The sequence below is a fragment of the Ursus arctos genome, unplaced genomic scaffold (genome assembly GCF_023065955.2).
Source record: "Ursus arctos isolate Adak ecotype North America unplaced genomic scaffold, UrsArc2.0 scaffold_18, whole genome shotgun sequence".
NCBI classification, from domain to species: Eukaryota; Metazoa; Chordata; class Mammalia; order Carnivora; family Ursidae; genus Ursus; species Ursus arctos.
In genome coordinates this window covers 3495401-3518263 of record NW_026622852.1, presented here as the reverse complement: position 1 = coordinate 3518263, position 22863 = coordinate 3495401, and the positions used below count along the sequence as shown (strand labels likewise).

The 22863-nt window shown below is 36.2% G+C and overlaps 1 protein-coding gene across 13 annotated transcripts in view; it reads left to right on the top strand.

The window, feature by feature from the left end:
• Nucleotides 1-22863, top strand: part of PTPRD (protein tyrosine phosphatase receptor type D) — a 502533-nt gene that overhangs the window by 395037 nt on the left and 84633 nt on the right. The window lies entirely within an intron of this gene.

The window sequence follows — 22863 nt, the reverse complement described above, 5'->3', positions numbered from 1 at the left end:
AAAGTTGCCTATTTTTTAAGCAATGGTGAACTGAATAGTATTTTTAAAATCCCAGAATCCTTAAAGTGCTGTGTGAATTCTTGATGAAAGTGAATGAAAAGTCTTTGTATATTTGTGTGTATTTGGATATCGTGGTATTTATCAAGCAGAAAGTTTTAAAATTGGATATTTCTGGTATTCCCCAGCAATAGCGACTTTTACTGAAACCAGCTTATGAACTGGTAACTGAACCATCATTATTCTTTCAGGTCAAATTTGACTTAGCATAAGATTAAAAGATACAACTAAAGTCTTGTTGTTGTGCCAAACAACAAAAGGTTTTTGGGTGTCTGAGCAGTCCATATACCGCCAAAAAGAGTTTCTATTGATTTGAGTCTGAAAACACATCCCTGTTACCCCTCTGGGTTTCTGTTGTATCAGCTTTTTTTTCCCTCACGTTTTTGTTTAAATTCTGGTTAGTTAGCATACAGTGTATTATTAGTTTCAGGTGTAAAATCTAGTGATTCATCATTTACATACAACACCCAGTGTTCATCACCACAAGTGCCTGTTTTATCAACTTGAAATGAGGCTCCTGGACTAGATGATCTCTCAGTCCCTAGCAGTTCTAACATTTTTAAAGGATTCTTTTTATTTTTTTTTTAAGATTATTTATTTATCTCAGAGAGAGAGAGAGATTGCACGTGCTTGAGTGTGCACACAAATGGGGGGAGAGGCAGAGGGAGAGAATCTTCAAGTAGACTCCCTGTTGAGCGCGGCCTCCATTGCAGGACTCCATCTCAGGACCCATGAAATCATGGTCTGAGCCGAAACCAAGAGCTGGACACTTATTTCACTGAGTCATCCAGGTGCCCGCAGTTCTAACGTTCTACCCTTTCATTGAGAGCCTCTAAGAGGCTCCCTCCATCAAGTGGCTAGATGGGTATCAAGTATGTGAAGAAGTTCCATGTACGAAAATCTGGAGCAATGGAGCCTGTGGCAATCTGGATTTTCTGAAGTCTTCAAATTGTCACTTTTTCATTATTTTAAATTACTGTGCTAAACAAAATGTATCTGTAGCCCCATGGACCTTCATCCTTAAGATCCAGATAACCTTTTTATCCAATTTGCATATCCAGCATCTTTGTCAAAAATTCAGTAGAACACAAAGGGACTTTATTTTTCTGATTAGCTAAGCTATATATTTTTTTATTCTGTTCCCTGCATTTAGAGGAACACTTTTAATTCTAGGAAACTCACGTTGGATTGTGAATTGTTATTTTCTGAAATGGTCTGCTTCTTATTCCTTCCTTGTTCTTTTTGGTCATAATGGCTATTTTTAAATTATGTAGTATTTTTAAAAACAGTTTCTGTAGGTTCTAGTTCGGGGCTTGAGGCTGCAAATTGAGTTTAAAAAAAAGGAAAACAAGGCAGATGATGATATGTGCTATCTGGGGCAACATAAAAAACTCTTAGAAATCTTTTACCTTTCCTACCTGCTTTTTATTGTTATCATGGTTCTTCTTATTCTCTTGCTATGTGGTATTTTCTTCATGGCCCCGCTTTAATTCTTGATTTGAGATTTTGAATAATATAATGGGTCACAAAAAATTAAAAATTGATAGCTCAACCTAAAAGTCAGTAATTCACTCTCTACCAGTGAAACTGTAAACAATTGACAATATTTGCATCATTCAAGAAATCTGTTATATACATTGACTACAATTACCAGCCTCCTTTTAAAATGGAATTTCTCTAGAAATGCTATACATGAAGATACTGTAATGATACTCATTTAGCCTTTAAATCAGAAGTGCTCCTTAAAAGTAGTTATGAACTGCATGCGGCCAATGTTCCCATTAAAAACTCCCCCAGTAGCCATTGACATGATAGCCCACACTGACTTTTTACCATTTATCATGACGATGGTCTGTGATTAAAGCTCCCTGGGCATGAACAGCCTTAACTGTGCCTTAACAGCCATGAAGGAGATATTTAAGTGTTTTAGTCATCTGTGATAATAAGATAAAGACCTCTATGTAATATTTTAGGCCACAGAACAACACTTTGAAAAAAAATTTGTTATCTTCCATATAAATTTGGATAGATTTTTTTTTTTACTAGTTTTCAGTGAAGAAAATGGAAGAAAGACAAGGCATATTACCTTCAAACATCTAATTATTTGGGCATAATCACTGTGAATTAATGATTACTCAGACCTCTCAAGAGGCATGAAACTAAATTTGTTACTCTAACTCTAAGACTGAAACAGAGGTTAAAGACATGGAAGCTGTTTATACTGATTCTGAGGTCAGAATAGGAGGAAGTAGATTTTTTTAGATTATCCAGCATTATTAGATCACGTGAGAACTTCCTTTATTGTAAAAGAAATTTGGGCTCAGACGTTGGATTTAATGACACCTGGAGGAAGGGACCCAAGAAATTAGTAGCAAGAACACTCCATCTTGAAAATATTTATAAATACTTCTGGTTTTCATTTTCTGATATGAGACTATAAAATTTTACTAGAATTTAAGTAGCCAGGATTTGAGGATGATGCCTAGAATGTAGGGAATAAAGTTCTCCTAAAGTTGGTGTCTATCAAAGCCATTGCATTAGCTGGTGAATCTTTGGACTGATTAAGAATAGTGTGTATATGTCTTACCAAACAAAGTCTTAGGTAATGACTGTGAATCTTTTGGAAGCCTAATTAAAATTCAGAATTCTGATCCTAATACCAGAAATGCTGGTGCAGTAGGTCAACCATGATAACCAGGAGTGTCTGTTTTTTGCTTTTTTTATTTTGCCCAGTTTCATTGAGATATAATTGACATATAACATTATACTAGTTTAGAGTATACAACATAATGATTTGATATATGTGTATATATTACAAAATGATTACTGCAATTAGTTTAGTTAACATCTATCATCTTACATAATTATGAATTTTTCTTATAGGAACTTTTAAGATCTACCTTCTTAGCAACTTTTAAATATAAAATATTGTTAACTATAGTCATCATGTTGTATGTTATGTCCCCAGGACTTATTTATCTTATAACTGTGAGTTTGTACCTTGTAACCACCTTTACCCTTTTTCCCCTACCCCCCACTCCACCCCAACCTCTGCAGCCACCAATCTGTTTTCTATTTCTGTGAGTTTGTTTTTTTAAGATCCCACATATAAGTGAGATCATACAATGCTTATCTTTCTCTGTCTGGCTTATTTCCTTTAGTATATTGCCTTTAAGATCCATCCATGTTATCACAAATGGTAGAATTTCCTTCTTTTTTGTGAATGAATAATATCCCATTGTGTGTGTGTGTGTGTGTGTGTGTGTGTGTGTATATCACCTTTTCTTGATCGATTAATCCATCATTGGGCACTTACGTTGTTCTCATGTCTTGGCTATTGTAAGTAATGCCACAATGGATATGGGGATGCAGATATCTCTTCTTCAATTTACATTCCCACCAACAGTGCATGAGGGTTCTCTTTTCTCCATATCCTTGCCAATATTTATTTCTTGTCTTTTTGATGCCAGTCATCCTAAGAGGTGTGAGGTGATACCTCATTGTACTTTGGTTTGCATTTAACTGATAATCAGAGATGTTGAGCACCTTTTCATGTACCTGTTGGCCATGTGTATGTCTTCTATGGGAAAATGTTCGTTTAGATCCTCTGCCTATTTTTTAATTGGCTTGGATTTTTTAAGTTTTGTTTTTGTTTTTGTTTTTTTGCTTTGGGTTGTATAAGTTCTTTGTACATTTTAGGTAGTGACTCCTTATTAGATACTTAATTTGCAAATATTTTCTCCCAGGTAATGTCCATTTTAAAAGAGCAGTTCAGGTGACTTTGATGCAGGTGCTTTGAAGACTAATTTAAGAAACATCATTGGTTTAGGGTAATATATTACAGAGCATAATCCTTCAGTCTTCATTTCACCATCCCCTAGGATGGCAAATAAGCCAACATATAAGATTCATTTGACATGCATCACAGTCAGCATTATCATTATCAATATCATATACAGAAATCCTATTTGTATTAGACCGATTGTAAGTAACTACAGCTCCTACAGTTTGCTTAAGGGGAAAAAAGAGGAGTTCGTTTTATTTATTATAAGTTATTATAAATTTATTTATTATATATTATCTATTATAAAGCCAAAGTCTAACAATATAGGTGTGCTTCAAGAACTGTTGCCTGGATTTCCTGACATCCTCTTTGAAATTTTCATCTTTGTGTTTTTATCTGGACCGACCTCATTCTTCCCCTTGTATAGGCCAACTTCTTTTGTTTCTCTCACCCACATATAGAAAATGGGGCCTTTGATCATTTTTCGGTTAACAGAGCATCCCCCTGAAAAAAGAGACCAAATTTTTCTTTTTAGTCAAATTCCAAATGCCAGAGAACAAACTCTGAACTCCAGTTGACTCATTTTGTTATGACAGTCCACCCATATAGATCTTGCTCCTTCCTTGGGTTGGAAAGAGGAAAGTTACTATGGAAAGGGGCTTGTGAGCTGGGAAGAAGAACCAATAATTATCCACCAAAGCACTACAGAAAAGCACTATGCTAAGTTCTGGGAGGTATACAGAAGTTATAATAAACCTTTACTTCCGGGAAGACTAGCAGGCAAAATCAGATATATACATGCAAATATAATAAAAAAAAAAACACCAAGTTGCTAATCCCAAATACTTATGGAATACTGTTGGGATTTAGTAAAAGTCAAAGTGAGATGAGGAACTGGGAACTATATTGAAGGAAAGGTGGTACTGGTAGTGGAACTAGGAAGAAAAGGAGTAAGGAGCATTTTGTGGAGGAAAGGATCAAAGGTACATTCAAGGATGCTCTGTACTTTTATGTTCAAAGTGTGGACTATGGAACAGCAATATTAGCATCACTGGAACCTTGTAGAAATGCGGAATTTTAGGCATTATCCCAAACCTACTGAATCAGAATCTGCATTATAACAAGACACCCTGGTGATATATTTGTATAATAAAGTATATGTAGAGTCAGGGGAAGCACTAAGGACACTTGCTATGATGGAGCAAATTGTTTCTTGTGGAGATTTGAGTGAAATGAAGTCAGGCAAGTAAAGAGGGCCAAGAATTGCAATGAGCTTTCATTGCCAGATTCACCGTTGGCAAGGATGGGGTGGATTAATGGTGGAAAGAATATGAATATGGGCTTTTGACTCAGACAAATTTGTATTCTGATTTGAACATGTGGTATGGCTGTAGCCTTGCATAATAATATAACCCTATCAGTTTCTCATCTGTAAAATGTGTTGCTATGAGAATTAGGGAATATGTGTGTATATGTGTATGAATTTCAGGACCCACATGCAGTGTGTGTGTGTGTGTGTGTATGTGTGTGTGTGTGTGTGTGTGTTTGTGTTTGTATAAAAGAAAGGGCTCAATAATGGCAGCTGAAAAGTTGTACTATTTTAAAATAGCCAATGGAAGATTTTGTAGAGAGGTAATTTTATACATTTATTAATAAATTAATAGTGTTAAGTATACTTTCTCATTGAACAGATATGTCAACAAAAAATTATAATAAAATATAATCAGTCCTATGCCAAAAGTGTTCCACAGTATGATGAGAATACAGAGCACCTGCATGGTGGTTTCTTGGAAAGTTAATCTGTCATCGATGTATATAATGGAAGAAAAAGAGAAACTGGAGACAGGAAGAACAACTAGGGAAGGGTAGATCAATTCTTACAAGTTCAAATTACTTAAGCATGAGAATAGCATTGTTAAAAGTGGAGATGCTCTCACTTCTGCACATTGGTGCCCTGATCCTTCGTATTGTGAGGAAATGAATGACATGGAAACAGCCTTCTCTCTTGGTTATATAGATAAGTCCCTTCTTTTCTATAAAGAGTTGGTTCACTGTTGACTGGTTGTGTTCGCTCCATCCCCACTGGTCAAGACCCCAACACAGAGGCATCCCAGTGGTCACTAACAAGAAAAGTTACAAAGTCAGGGAAGATGTGAGACCATCTCCCAGTTTGGTCTTCAAGTTTCAGCTCCACCAGAAATAATGCCCTATGTCCATACTGTACCTCAGGTACATTACAGATTTTACACCTGGGTTGAGGCAGTAACCTCCTTTGAAATATAGTCACAACTGCACACTTTCTTCCAAGTTCCTAACAGCTGACTTACAAATACACATAAATAGTTATCCAACATGTAGTTTCAGATTAATCATCACTATCTCTTTTAGTAGTATTATCTTAAACACATACATTAAAACTGGTCTAAAGAGCAGTCTTTTTGTTGGATCAAAGCGGAGTGAGAAACTGTGATTCTCAGAAGGCCTACCTTTGACCTGTTTTGTTCTCACCACAAAACCCAGTCCCAACATTGTTGCTGCCATTCGTGGATGCGTATTATCTTTTATCTCAGCACTCAAGTGTCCTCCGCCATTCAGCATCCAGATGGGCTGGGATTTTCTTCCTGTGCTCATGGCAACACTCTCACATCTCCTGTCTGTACAGATGATAATGAACCACTTATCTGAAACATTCCAGATATCAGTGTCCTGTCCTTCTATTTTAATAACAGCATGTATGTGGCACCTTCGTCTAGAAGGCTAAAATCTCCACAACACTCTAGTGAGAAGGTAACAGAAAAAGATATGTTATTCCTCCATGAATAATGAAGTATATCAAGGTAGTGCCAAGACATATATAGAGACACATTGAAAAATATTGCTAATGTCATCTTTTTAAGTGCTGAGCACTGAAATAGACCACAGAGAGCATGTGGTTGAACTTTTCCATTCAGAGGTAAAGAACAAGAGTTGAGAAAGGAGTGACTTGCTCAAGGTCACACAAGTACCTAGAACATGTCTGAGCCAGGCCACAAATTTCCTTCTTATTGTTAAAAGGACACTGTACCTTAACGCACCTGCTCTAAAGACCTAAATATTTTACTTTTTGTTTCTTCCTATGGCCTGATTTACAGGGTCCAGAAACCTAAGTCTTCAACTAGATCAATATTTATACTAAAAATTTCTATGAAAATGCCATGGTTACCAATTTACACTTCATGTCTATGCCGGGGCAAATGCAGCATTTTTCCTGACATGCTTCCTATGTCATTTCTTTCCTCCATAGACCGGTTCTTCATTCCCAATGGTAAATATTATATTTCTTTATAAAAGGAGAAAATTGTCATCAAAACAGTAACCACAGAAAAGAATATTTCTGTTTTCCCTAGGAATAAGCTCTTGGTATATTTAACCATGTGTGCCAGAAAGGCCTAAATGTAGTCCTAAAGCCTTCATTACTAAATGTTTCATAAACCTCCGAGCATTCGTAATGCAAAACCACTTGTCATTTCTGCTTTCAATTAGTTTATAATTTATGTGTAAACGCATGAGGACGGACATGCATTAGAGCATTACACAGATATAAATAAGAAACCCCCCCACACACGACTTTTTCCCAGCTTGATTGCACTGCAGCTTTCTGAAGTAAGAAAGTAGTAGATGATAGAGATCTGTTTGCATTTCTTATGTAAAGTCGAGGAGTAGACTGGACCAGGGAAAAGCCTTCATTTTTAAATATTACTGACACATGAGCCACATGAGATAATGTACTTTTTTAAAAAAATTTTGAGCAAATTATGGTAGTTTGTGTAATGGAGTGAGAAAAAAAAATGACTTCATAAAATGAAAAATAATAACAACCTTTTTTATACTGGGCTGGATGAACCAACTTCCCTCATGGGAATGAAAAGCTAAGTTTATTTTTCCAGAGTGGAATTTCCTGGTACTCTATGACTGGTGGTTTGGGTGAGAAAGGCATTACCCACTTCCCTAAGTACATGCTTCAGATTGGGTCCAAACCCCTCAACTGTCATTCAGGGCCCTCTGCTCATTGAGCTAACAATGGAATGGTGTGGCACAGTGGCTAAGTGCACAGGCACTGGAGTCAGCCTGCCTAAGGTTGGCCCCTGGATCAAGCTACGTGAGCTTGCATGAGTAACTGAACCTCTCTATTTTACTGTTTTCATCTCTGCAAAGGAAGTAATCATAGTACTTACCTATGTAATTAAAAATAAATTGATGCATATGAAATGCTTAACAGAGTCCCTGATACAAGTGCTTAGTACTCTTAATAGTTATTTCATCAAATACATACCATCGCTTTTAAGGTGCACATCAATTTCAGAGATGTTAAAATGTGAAAAGAAAAAAATGTCTGTATTAGACTCAATGAAACCCTGGCCTCTTCCCATCCCTGTCACTGGTCAAATCCATAGGACTTGTTTGAATTCAGTAAAATAAACAATGCTAAACGAAGAAAAAAAAGGAAAACTTGCTAATGTAATGCAGTGTAATTAGCACTTACTATGTTGCTTTTTCTTTTACTGTGATCATTCCCTGTGTTAGAATATAAGCTTCTCCTGGGCAGGTGTTCACGCCTTCTCAGTGCGCTGTTGGCCACATGGTAGCGAGCCCACCGCTGGGCATGCAGCATATGATTAGCCGAAGTGTGCATCTGGATCGATTTCTCACTAAATTTACTGTACCCAGAAGCTCTTTGTTGTGATCACAATTGCTAGTACCAACAACAGGAGCGAATAGAACAAAGAATGTCTTTCTGTAAAAAGAGCTGCTTTTCTCAGTTGACATCCCTGCCTGATATATCAGCAGCGAAGCCTTATTTTCAGAACTTTTCTCTCATAAAATAGACTGTTATTATCTTTAGACAGTACAGAAGCGAATACATTTTAATACAGACCCCTCAGATTTAATGCAAAACTACCTACTGACTAAACTCCCAGTACAGTTTTTATAGCAAAGACGGGCCTGCCAGTTGGCAATCTGACAAGATGGTTTTGTTGTTGTTGTTGTTGTTTTGTGGGGGTGTTTTTGTCTTTTTTTTTTGGTTCATAGCTAAGCACCAGCCTCACCAAGTAAGATATAAAAGTACAGAGTCCCTTTCCAGCTGGATACCAGTCTGCATCTGGTAAACAAATCCAGGAGAACACAAAGAAACAGCAGCTCACCTTAGAAGAAACACATCCCAAACCAGGGTGTGTCTATGTGTTTACAGTCTTTTATTCCTTTTGAACTTCTATACTTATTAGAACTCAAATTGCAACCAAACCAAATTCTCAAGTTTCAAACCTTATTTTTATTTGAACTTTTAAATATTCTTGTGCCCGCTTTTTTTTTTTTTAAATCTCAAACATTTTCCTTACCAGTGTTAAGTTCCCTATCTTTTATACTTGAACCTTTTATATTTTTTTCTTCTGGGATTCATACTCCTCTTGAGGATATGTCCTATAACTCCAGTTTTGTTCCTCAATCCCTGTTCTCACACAAGTTCACCATAACTAATTGGCCTTTGACCATCACTGGACATTGTCCAAATCGTCTTTCCACCTGCTCCCATGTGGAGCTCAAAGCTCTCAGGAAACAATTAATCCTGAAGTATTTCTAGTTCCAAAACAAGCTTTCAACTTCAAAGAGACTGTAGCAAGAGCTAAAAATGAGGCTGTTTTTTGAGTTTTATTTTGATTTTAAAATGGAGTTGGAGTTTTAGGACCAGAGTGATGCATGCATGTAGAGGGAAACAGTATGAGATGCTGGTGAGAGCATTGGAAGTCAAGGCTCATATTGGGACCCTGCCAATTAGTCACTGTGCTGCTTAACCCTGAACCAGTGACTTCACCTCTTGTGGCCTTCGTTCTCTCTTACTTAAGATGGGAATATTAGCATCTACTCATAAGGTTGTTATGACAGTGACTATATGTCAGGCGCTTGGCTTCTTTGCCTTTCTGTACAAAGCAGGCACACGGGAAAACAGAAGTGGCCCTCAGCACTGTGAACTTTAAACTCAACGGCCTTACCTGTTAGTCATTTAATAACACTGCAATTTTTTCACAAGATGTTTTATTTGTACAACAGTCCCTTCTTCTTTTTTCAAAATGGGCTGTATGAAAGCAATTAGGAGAAGGTGAGCAGTGATGAAGATAGAAGGTGGTTATGATGTCTGCAACGTTCTTCGCATATTTTATATGTAATAGAATTTCTGGAAATTAAATCCACATGAAGTACCCAGAACAGCTCATTTTCACTGAAGAGTAGAACGTGCGTTGAGTCTCTGCTGTAAAGCTGAATGCCCCTAGAAAAGCTGTTTAACTCCCCCGATCTCAGTTTCCTTATTTATAAGAGAAGCAGTTGGAGTGCCTTCATCTGTTCATCTGTTTGATAAACATTTACTGGAAAGTTAAAAAAAAAAAAAAAAGTCAAGAAATAAGTTCTGCCCTGGATAAGTCCGTAGTCTCCTAGGAAAAACAGAAGAAAGAACCAGTAATTATAGGACATAGTGGGTGATGGTGGGAGGGAAAAGTTTAAGAAGGGACAACAGTACTGAAGAGAGGTTTCCCAGAGAGCATGCAAGTTAGATTTACCGCAGTTTGCTAGGATTGCAAGATCCCAGGCTGAGGGAGATGCACACACAAAGGCATGGAGATGAGAAGGTGCATGGCTTATTCAGAAGACCCCAGTGTGTTCTGTGCCTGTCACTGCAACATCGGGGTCATGCTGCTCAGAGGTGAGGCAGGAAAGGTGATTACACTCTTGAAAGGCTGTAACACCAGCACTAGGGAGTCTGTACTAGGTGATCTCAAAAGTACTCTCAAGTCATTGAAATGATTTCCTGCCTCTACTCCTAGAGCTGTGAGTACCGCCAGAGATCAAATGAATGCATCTATTTCTATGGCACTTGTGAGCACAGCTCTAGGGAGAATTTGAACAATCTGCAGAAAGGGATTGGGGCAAGGAGACCTTCTTGCTGCCCAACCTAATAGGAATGTCTTTACTTATTTGCATATTTCTTTTTAGATGTAAAAATTGTAGTGGTAGTATTATTTGCCATGATTTTTCTACTGTGACTAAACAGTTGGTCATTCTACATGAAAAATAATTGTTGGGCATGCCACCATGTAGGGGAGTACAGACAGGATGAGAAAAAGATGTAGGCATTAAGACATTACATGAACTTATGAATTTAGCAATGCCTTGGGAAACATTAGTCTTTTAGTCATCACAGATACAACATTTGGAGTATTTGACTTTAACTAAAAAGTTCAGGCATGCAGCATAATCAGAACTGCGTTATTTCTCACTTGTTAAGTATGTTTCCTTAATGGTGGGCATTCATCTGTCATCTGAACTCCAGCCAGAAGCTCATGGAGATTCTTGATTTAATTCATTCCAACTCCCCTCATCCCCTCACGCTCACCCCTTCTTTCTCCCCCTTCATCTCCTCCCACCTCATCCCCTCCTCCATTCCCTCCCCCATCCCCCCCATCCCGTCTGTCTCCTTTATTCACTCCCCTCTTTCTCTCCACCACTTCCCCACTTCCCCCCTTCCTCACCCCTCCCCTCTACTCCTGTTTGTAAAATATTCTTTCATACAATCTTCTTTGGTATTAAACTACATAATTAAAAACGTTTTAATATTATGATGATAATATTACCTAGCTTTTCTATAGGGCTTCACAGTCTAGAAAGAGCTTTGCAGAGATAATAATGATACCAAATGTGTACAGCACTTACCATGTACCAGGCATTCTTCACAGCATGTTACACATATTAACCCATTCAGTCCTGCCAATAGGTACTGTTAGTATCCCTGTGTTACAAGAGAAGGGACTGAACTGAAATACAGGGAAGTTAAGTAACTTGTCCAAAGTCATACAGCTGGTAAGTGGCAGAACTGGGATATGAACCCACATGGCTTAGTTTCAGAGTCATGTTCTGACCACTATAAATACTTCCCTTTGATGGTTTTTTCCATAACCATTTTCATTATGGTCTTAAAATTAAAGACATTTTATGTCATTATCTATTAAGGTGGTTACATGATATTCATGAGTATTTTCTGTTCCCAAATAAGACATATTGACCCAAATTTCTGATTGATATAATCATATTTTATTTTTGTTTTTCAATATCATGGACATTTTTGAACAACAAAAAGGACTTGGTTTCCTTTAGGTAAGAACCTTTATAACCAGACTTCCCCTTCATGTTCTTTTTTATTTTATTATTTTTTAAATTAGCAAGTTTAAAAATGATGAAAGGTTACAGTTTATACCTGAAAACAAAAAACTAGCACTGCATTCTAATGGACTAGAAATCATCAATCCACCAAATTGACTCCATAAATTTTCCTACATAATAGTGACGGCATCTGTTTTCTGATCTTGACCAATTCCCTAGAAAAATAAAGTGGAGAGAAAGCAGAAGCAGATGTTGGAAGGATTGGAAGGTATAAAGACCTAGTCTTAACTCTCTGAGAGAGTAGTTGATATTGACTTGTTCTTCTCTTGACGTTTTAAACTATAGACCAGAGTCTACTTGTTTAAACCTGAGGATTAAAAGAAAGGAAGACCTATGCAGGCAAAATGCCCTCCTCTCTGCATATCACCAAATTCCAAATTCATTTAGATAAGACCCATGATGAAAGGAAAACTTGTTCACTACGAAAAATTAAGCTTCGTAAACATATTAAACTGATATAAAGTGTCATTTTGCCTTAAGATTTTTAAAACATTCTTTCATGTATGCAAAATCCTCTTTCAAGTTTCTGCAATTTAATTTCATATAAAAGCTGCTAAATGATTTGAAAAGATAGACGCTGTTACTTCACAAACAGAAGTTTGCCCTATCTCAAGATGGCAGGAATATACATATTCTTTGCCTACTTATATTTCTTTCCATTAGTTTCAGGGTCCATTGTTGTTTCGCCTGTTTTAGCTCTAGCTTTGATTTCTGTGAAATTGAATAGTATGTCAAGTGGCATATAATAAGCTGGATTGACAAGGCAGAAGTTTAGCGTCAGATGGTGATTGCACTAGGTAACATTTTTAGATTCTCTCTCTCTCTAAGCCTGGAATTCTAATTCTCTGATTATTATAAAACATAACTAAAAGTACAGGTTATAAAGATGAGGTTCTGATGCCCAGTTTCCCTTTTGTTTTCTCATTGTGGTCATGCCTCTACTCCCTCCTTGCAAGCTTCAGTTCAAATCTCTTCTATCGGTGTTCTATAACTCGGGAGTGCAGACACGGCTGAAATGATTGAGAAACCGTAATTAGGATGGTTAATGAACAGGGAAATGCTGCCTCCCTTTGTATTAAGAGCAGTTAGGGTGCTGCGTTAGCAAAGGTAGGAGAGCTCAGTCTCGTTTTCCCCCCATGGTAATTAATTGACCTCCTTGTCATCAGTTGAGACATGAGAAGAATAAAAATTTTCAGCCTAAGTATTGGAGTTGGTGGGTGTTGCTGTGCAACTGGGCATTGATTTCCCTTTTTGCTCCTTTTCTATTCCTTCCATATTGATCCTCCCTGTCACAGCTCAAGGATTCTCCCATTATCTTACAAAAGAAAAAAAAAACTGTCTTAAAGTTTCAGAGGTTTGAATTCAGTGTCATAAAGTGTCCACTGTGGAGTTATATTTGAGGATTCCTAAAATCGTTGAATCTAGTCTGCCCCTGTTGTTTCACTGAAGAGAAGACCTTTTTTCTGGGAAGTTAAGTGATGTGGCTGAATGAGATGTGGCTGAAATCATTCAGCCAGTTTCACACCTAACATTATGCAAAAGCTGATTTTTTTAGGTAGACTTCCTAGACAAAAACAAACTGATGAATAAAGGGGAAAGTTTTCTGAAAATAAGACTATAGTAATCCATGTCAAAGTTAAGTTATTTAGAAATATCAAAGAAGTTTTGCTTCCTATATGAGAACCCAAATCAAAAACAGTACTAGAAATTTAGATAGCTATCAATGATTGTGATCAAAGGCAATTCTATTTATTGAAAGGAACAGTGGTTCCTAGCAAAAAATGAATTTATGTGATATATTTCCTTGTGTTTTCCACGTCATTTTATTAAGATACAATTCATGTATTATAAAATTCACCATTTTAAGGTGAACAATTCAGTGGATTTACTTTGTATTTGAATATTAAATGGGTATTTTATAAAGACTCAAGGAGACCACTAGGCTTTTTCCCCCTTCCTTTTTGGTGAAGATTTATATTTCTTTTGTTTGCATTTTTTTAAACAACTGATGGAGGGAACCAATGACACTGGGGAGTTGTTTGAAGACAGAAGTGTCAGAGTCGGAGGGTAGATTGAGTGTGGAAAACCAAAATTAAGATGAGACAGATGCTTGTCACTAGGGGCAGATTTGATTTGCTTTTTGCTGTACTTGAGTCCCTGATACTGCAAAGGATTGCAGTCTTCATTGTTTTGCTTGTGAGTCTTCCACTATAATAGTCAAAGCTTCTTCGGGGCAAGGAATGTATCATTTTTATTGGGGTATCCTTGTGACTAGCATGCTAACTTTTCTCAAATGAATGTAGGAATGTTTCAAAAATGAAGCAGGAACCTGGTTTGCTCTTTGCATCTCCCTCTTCCCAAGTATAACATGATATCAAAATGGACATCATTTATCAACCTATGAATAAAGGTGCTTCAATAGGTTATAATATTACTGTATGCAGCAGAGGTCCACAGGGAAGCAACAACTTGATGGGCAACGGTTCTCCATCTAGGTAGGGAATCCACCTCTGGCTTTCTTTGGTGGGCCTCCCTTGGACAGTTTATCATTAGAACAGTGCAGGAGATCAAGCTTCCTGGCAAGGTTTCTGTGTACAGATAGGGAAGCAGTGTGCAGAACTCACTGTTCCTCTACTCAGAGTCTATGAAGAAAAATGATCTGGAGTATTCATGTCTCAGAGTCAACTTTAAGGGGAAGAAAAATCACCTTTCCTCAAAGCCAAACATGTAGCAATTTTTACAAAGACTAGTAGTTTCAGTATTTATCTCTCTGCACTTTTATCATTAAAATATTTGCATAAAAAAATCTTTGTTTCCTCAAGACTTCATCTGCTCTTGCTACTCATTTGCTCTTGAAAAGGGATATAATCTTTTTTGTTTTTTATCTATAATCATTCCACAGCAACCAATTGTGAAGCCACAGACCAAGGATTATAATTTTCATTAGAGAATAAACAAATGAACTCTGTGAGACAAAGCTGCTCATTTCTTCCAAATATCCCTGAGCACAATGGAAGGCAATTCTAAAAATTGGCTACTTCCGAAAAAATTTTCTGAGAACACGAATATCTGTTTCTTTAGAAGTCTCTTTTGTTTCCCAGCTTTGCGTTCTGTTCATCTCATGCAACAAACCTTTACTGAGTTCTTACTATGTGCTTTGGGGAGAACAAAGATGAATAGTACATAATCCTTGCTCTTGAATTCCGAGTCTAAAAGTTCCTTCAGGTTTTAGCTAAACATTAGGCCAAAGATACTAAACTGGGTTTTGTCAGGGTTCCCATATCATGCAGCTAAAAGTTTTACTCCAGTGTAATGCAACTTGGATTTTAGTCTATATTTGTTATATTCACCATGATGAAATTTTTTGATTTTCTAATATTCAATAAATTCAGTGAATTAGAAATCCAGTTAGAGTGCTAGCAGCTATCTAAAATCTGTTCTTCAAAGTCTGAATTTGCTAATTTTTTGGACAGAAAAAGAAATCCTTAAAACGTATAGGTTTTTGGACTCAGAGAAAACTCGTGTTTTTCTTTCTCATATTCTGTTACTTAAATGTATGTTAAGATTAAGGGAACGTTTGTTCTTTATTATGTTTCTGTGACAGAACTTCTGAATGTTTCGCTAGGCTTTGTGAGCAGTTATCAAGCATAGTATTTTGTGTTGTAATTTCATCTAATGAATCATTGAACACAAAAAAAATAAGTAATTTCTAACAAAATTTTCTATCTGGATAAAATACGTACCTCCAGAAAGAAATATGTCTCAAATATCATACAGATCTCTTTCTGTCTGTTCTTCCCTTATTATAAATTGTAGGTTAAGGTAATCTACTTGTATTTTAATAATTACATTGACAAGAGAAGTTTGTCTGTTAGAACACATTTTTTTTTAATTTGTTACTTTACACATATTGCTCTTTGTAAGATTGTTTGGTCTCTTTGTATTTTGTTTGCTATCTCATTAAATTATCAGAGTGTACCCTCAAATTGGAATAAATAAGATTTATGCTGTGTAAAAAAAAGCAGAGCTATAATCTAATGATTATTCTTAATAAACAAAAGGTATTTTAAATAAACACAAACATAATTGTATTTATTTTCCAGAATAAAATTCCATTTACTTTTATTGGATAGCTTGATTGATAATATTTTCAATTTTGAAAAAATAGAGTCTTCTTTATATAACATTATTTATAAATAGACATACGGATCCCTGTAATAAAGGTTTGTCAATTCTAATTTTTCCAACATTGGCTCTGAGAAGGGATATTTTTATTCCTCTAACATACTCTAGGCCTTATTCAATTTGTAAAACCTTAATGAACTTAGCCAATGGGTTATTTTTGGTAGTCTTGATAATCAGTATAAATTGCAGTAAAGCCAATGAATTCACAGCATTATTAGGGAAAATAATCTGAAGAATGCATCAGTCTGTTACCATCAGATTCAAAAATTTGTATGTATTTTAAGACTCAGCATTATTAATCAGGGGTGAAAGTATAATTACAGAAGAAAGGTATTTCCCAATTTCAAAAGGCTTTCACGGAAAATGAGACAAAAATCTGAAAATGTTAAAATAATATCTATATATGTTACTTGCACCTGGACTGGGCTAGCAGTTTTATAGACTACAAAGATACATAGTATTTTGTATTTTGTTCAGAAACTTACAGTAGAGTTGGGGAATTAAGGAATTATCAAATGAAAAGAAAAGTTATAACGATTTTAAAGAACTTCAAGAAGGAAATGTTACAAGACTGAACCTAGCTGTGAAATGGACGGTCAGCTCTGTGCCCTGCAGTATTGATTGGCTGCATTTGGAAGTGAGTGGGAGAGGTTTCTAGGTAGGAGTGTATTAGAACAATGTAATTTGAGCTGAACCTTGAAAGAAAGGTAGGATTTAGAAAAACAGAAAGGATAAGAAAGTTCTCTCCAGACAAGAGCTATTCCAGTGTGAAAAAGTCAAAATTGAGAACCTCTGACATGGGCAGATTAAAAGGGAGACAAGGAAGGAGCACCTGGGTGGCTCACTTGGTTAAGTGTCAACTCTTGATTTTGGGTCAGGTCATGATCTCAGTGTCATGATATCAAGCCCCAAGTTAGGCTCTGGGCTCAGCATGGAGACTGCTTGAGATTCTCTCTCTCCTCTCCTTCTGCTCCTCCCCCTACTCCTCTTCTGTAAATAAATAAATAAATAAATAAATAAATAAATAAAATCTTAAGAAAAGACGGGGGAGGAGTGGGGAGCCAAGGGCTGGAATTTAGGACTTTTCACTAGGACTGACTGTAGCCAGCTCAACATTTATACTGAGGTGGCAAGCACACTGGAGAGCACAACGTGGCAATCCCTGACTTGAAAGAACTTTAATTCAGTGCAGGAAATGAGACAACAGAAACAAATATGAGACAAATGTAGGAAGTGCTATGGGCATTCCTCATTACTCCGAAAATTTGATGGATTATTTCAAAAAGAACTCCAGTGAGTCTTTCAAGTTTCAATGTTCAGAAACACCTATGTGTTTGGATTACAGTTACTGTTCTACTTTTGTCTTTGTGCACATGAACTGACAATTGCGAGCTTTCTGTTGTATTTTGTTTCATGCCTACTGTGTCCCCTTAGTATAAATATGCCTCTTTCACTGGTAACCTACATTTTGAGCATGTAGCTGTCTCTCTGACAATAGTGAACAGAATACTTGAGACCAGGCTGGTAATACAGGATGACAACTGCCATAATTTTGTTATGTTCAGATTCAGTAAACTATAGTTATGTGGTGAAGCAATTCAGCTCTTTGCTAATGACAGGTTTATTGAAGGCAAGCTTTCAGAAGGATTGTACTAGAAATCCTATTAAAGTGCCATCCATTAAACCATTACGATAGTCATTAAAACTGTTAGTGCAGACTTGTTATTCATGAGTTATTGGTCTCTCACCATTCTCAGTGGTTTCTGTCAATACTACTCTACCCTTTGCTCCATTGTGGCTATTCAGTTCCAAGAAATGAATGCATATCAGCTTTCTCTCTTTTCCTGCAAAATTTGTGTGGGTGGGAGTGAGGGTAGGAGAGGGGGTATGGTTGGGAGGGTGGAAATAAGAGAGATTGAAATCCCTGTCCTAATCATTCCCGATTATATAAGGTAAAGATTATACTTAAGATCCCACTCTTTTTATTTTGATAAGAAGCATGTTAAAATCTAACCATATAGAAAATTACAGCTTGGCTTTCATTTTCAAAAAAAAAAAAAATTGGAAGTGGAAAGTACTATGGGATTAATGTATCATTAAACCAAACTGACAGAGACATCTGGTCTTTAATCTATTTTCCTTTCTGTTCACAGTTTTGAAATAAGGAATTGAACTTTATGAAAGTAATTTTAAAGTTGTAATTTAATATCAGTGCATTAGAATGTGTAGTAGTTAAGAGCTCAGACTCCAAGTCAGAGATGTCTGGACTCACATCCCAGTTTCACAGCTTTATGGACTACCATCATGATTTGTGGAAAGTGTCTTAACTCTTCTACTCCTCAGTTTATTTGTAGTACGGAGATAAGAGTATCTACCTAAATTTGTTTTAAGGATCACTGTACATGAGACTCAGTGCATAATGATGATGCACTCATCATTCTCATCATCATTATCATCGAAATCAGAAGTAATTTAACCTGATTACTTCTCAGTACCATTCTTTGATGAGGTTAGAGGGAGACAACCTCATTTAACGTTGGCTCTTTCAGTATTTTTCCTGGTCATAAATCTACACTGAGCTTTGTCTCTGGATAGCCAGAGAAGCCAGTTGCAAACCTTGACGTGGATTTCACAAAATATCCTCCAGAGCATTGAATCCTATAGTCTGCATCCTCTGCATCTAACATGACAGGGAGTCAAATGTACAGTTGGGAAGTGACCTGTAGTTCCCATTTGCCCTCATTTTTAGAAAGTAGTACAATGTTAACAAATTGAAAAATTAAAGAACACAGATAACAAGTATAAAATATTAAAATAATTATTATCAAAAGGTAAACTGAGGGGCACCTGACTGGCTCAGTCAGTAGAGCATGCAACTCTTGGTCTTGGGGTTGTAAAAGTTTGAGCCCCATTGGGTGTAGAGATTACTTAAAAAAATAAAATCTTAAAAAAAAGATAAACTGAGCCATATTAAACATTTTAAGAGTTTATTTGAGCAAAAATTGATTTAAATTGGGCAGCACCAAACCAGACGTGTTTAGGAGCTCTCTACCAACAGGAGCCAGGGCAAAAACTCATATAAAGTGAGTGTGGAAGCAAAGAAGGGAAATTATTGATTTAATCAATTTAAATTGTTCTAAATTAATTTAACATTATCAATCTCTGCATCTCAGAGATAAGTGCTGGTAGCATGGATATATAATCTAGGTTTATGTATGAGTGTGTATATATGTTCATATATGTATCTATAAATATCTATATATATAATATAGTATATATATTAAAATATAGGTCTATGTTTTAGTAATGCCATTTTAATTTCTTTTTTAACAGTAAAAGTGGATGTCTTTATGTCAGTAGATACACAGTTTCAATAGCTTCATAGGTTTTTCATATCCCAAGTCATTTAACCAGTCTCCTATAATAATAAGGTTATTTCCTTTTGTTCCCCGCGCTACTGTCATGGTTCTATAGTGGTTGCTCTATACATTTGTCCGGGAGAGAGACATGTCTTTCACTTTTCAAGGCCTTTAGGCAGAATTTAGTGCCTGACAGAATGACCAAAGTCTAATCCTAGGAGATGATGAATTTGAAGAAGGTGCATGGTGGGATGAAGGTGAGTCAGATGGGGAAGGTGAAGAGATAACAGGCCAGGCCTCCAGACCATGAAAGTACCTTGATATGGTCACTTTACTCAGGGCCTGATCCTTACCTTTGTAAACTTGAGAGGCAGGTGGGTCCCAAACACCTCACTTTCATTAGGTGTGTGATGACAATGGCCATGTCTGTCAAGCTGTGATGACTGGATGCTATCATCTCTCTGAGAGGATCAGGTAATCATGGTCATCCTCCTTTCTGATTCTCCATTTTCTGTGTGTTTATGAGTTACTTTGTCTCGTCTTGACTGACCTAGCTTTTCTTTAGATATGTTAATGCAGGCATATTTTTAAAAGATACATTAATATATATTCTAATACTTTAGAACATATTATACTTGAAGACATGTTTGATGATTGAATTGTGTAATAGTCAAGCAACAGAATAAGTCTATGGTTCCATTTCCAGAACGTTAAAAAAAAAGGAAAGAAATTATGGCATAATTCTACCTAATATTTCAATAATAATTTTAAAATATAAAATGTTAGACACAAGATTAAAGATTTTATCTGTAGAATTATCAGTGTATAAAATCAGTTCCTTAACTTTGCTCTTTTCCTCCACAACTGAACATACATCCAACCAGCTTTTGCACCACCACATTCTTTCTAGCCTCCACCCTGCCCCAGAAAAAAGGAAAAAAAAAAAAATTCAAACAGGCTAAATTGCTAGTTTTGTAGAGAATAGGGTAAATGTGTGTTAAGAGTCAAATGCTCTGTCTCTTCTTTTCTCTCTCTTCTGTGTGGCTCCATAGAAAAGTTGAACAAGGTGAATCCATGTGTCAGGCCAACCACCTTGTCACATTCTGGCTTTATTTCATCCTTACAGCAGCAGAGTAGATAAATGGAGACAGGTGTTGTTCTGCAGAAATTGCTGTCTTTACTTTTCCCCACCCACCTGTCCATGTGGTAGTTTGTAAGTGAGCTTAGTATCTGTCTGTCTCTTGCTCTCTTTCTACATTTACACGCTCACTTAGCTCTGATGATTATGTGACTGTATCATGAAGCTCACCTAAAACCCAGGATATAGATATGGATACAAGGAAGTTACAGGCTACTCTAACCTTATAATTTATTGCCCATATTGGGACACTTTGAAAGATGGTGCTTTGATAATGAAACTGGGACAAAGGCGTAACCTGGGATATAAGCTCCCCCCCAACTTAAACCTTATGCCAAAGCTGAATCCTGGGCTGTCTATCCTTCCATCTGTTCAGGACCCTCCCATTCTCCCCACAAAGGCCAACAAGTGGCCTTGAGTCCTCTGAGGAGCACATTTGTTAAAACAAACACCCCTCCCCCCCAAATGAAGGAAAAACCCACTGTATTAAAATGGTTAACTGTATGCACACATAGGTTGTACGTCCAGAAAATTTGGTAATATAGTGTACAGGATTATTTCCTGGCAAGCAGTCCCTATGTGATACTTCAGAATAGTGAGTGGGTATACAAAAGTTGGAAGGCTATTAGATCTGTTCACTTAGGAAGAATTTCAAATGTGCCAAAGTCCAAGATGGCTCTTACCATGAATCAGGTTACAGGCAAGTATGAGCCTGGAAGTCATTCTGACTATTTAAAAAGACTTTATATATCTGTGATCTATTCCAATATATGTTTACTTAATAGTCACATGTTCAGCAGGGAAACTTATTTAACTATTTCTAAGGCTCTGGGGTAAAAGTCACTGCTGCCATATATCCTGCCTATAATGCATTTCAGTCACTCATCCTATATATACATGTTTTAAATCAACTATATGCTAAACACTGAGTATACTGCATCAGATGAATTATAACGCCTGTAGTGATATCCTCAAGTGATTCCATTTTTTTTCCAAAGGTCAAGTATATAAAATTATCAAAGTCCACATATTCTTCTAATATATTTTATCTCGAATAGTCTAATTTTACATTATAAAGTGAATATACATTTTAACAAAATAAATTAATCTTTTAGTTTAGAAATAAACTCTAAAATTCTAGATTGTGTTAATTTGTTCTAGCCTTTCTCGTTCACTTACCACATGTAACATAGAAGAAAGTAAACATGACAATTTAGGTTGTAAATACTTTCTAAGCTACTTGAACACCATGGGTTTAAGTAGTAATGATCAATCCGTGTCTCTTTAATTCGAAGCCTATATTTAGTACAATATACTGTGTCCTTATCTATAAGGAGTAATGATACTAACAGCAAGGGGTTTTTAGTATGTATATCTACACACATATACATAGTGTATAGGTATCCAAAAGACACACTGTATCCAAAAGACACAGGTAGAAACTCAATGTGTTTCAACCAGATCCTTACACTAAATACATTTGGGGATGGAATGACATAGGGGAATTTTTTTAAGTGATTATTTGGGATTTTCTGTATTCTGTCACAGACTTGCTGGAAGTGTCATGTTTTTTCATTTCCTTTCAGATGTAAAATTTTTATTCTTTGAACAGGAAATAAGATGTGAAAGGCATTGATCGAACATTAATGAATGTTTATTCATATTTCAGTTTGGAAACTCATCTGTTTTTCCCTTCCCATCTGAAAATAAATATGGGAGAGAAAACAAAGTTTAAACAAATTTTTAATTAAATAGCAAGGTAATACTGAAAGCCTACAGTACATCTGCATACACTATGTAGAGTAAAATGAGGGAAAGATTAGTGTTTTAAAATTAGGTTAGAAATCTGTAGAGTTGATAAAGAAAATAAAGAAAAATTAATGTTATCACTTAAAATTCAACAGATCAAACACTCATAAAACAAGATGATTTATCTTCCTGATTTTCCTTATATTGTTATTCATAAAATGCTGTTATAATAGAAAGCACAAAACAATTACAAAACTACTCTTAGTTCTTCAATTGTTTTTTTAAATTTTTTAAAAGATTTATTTATTATAGAGAGAGAGCATGGGGGGAGGGGAAGAAGG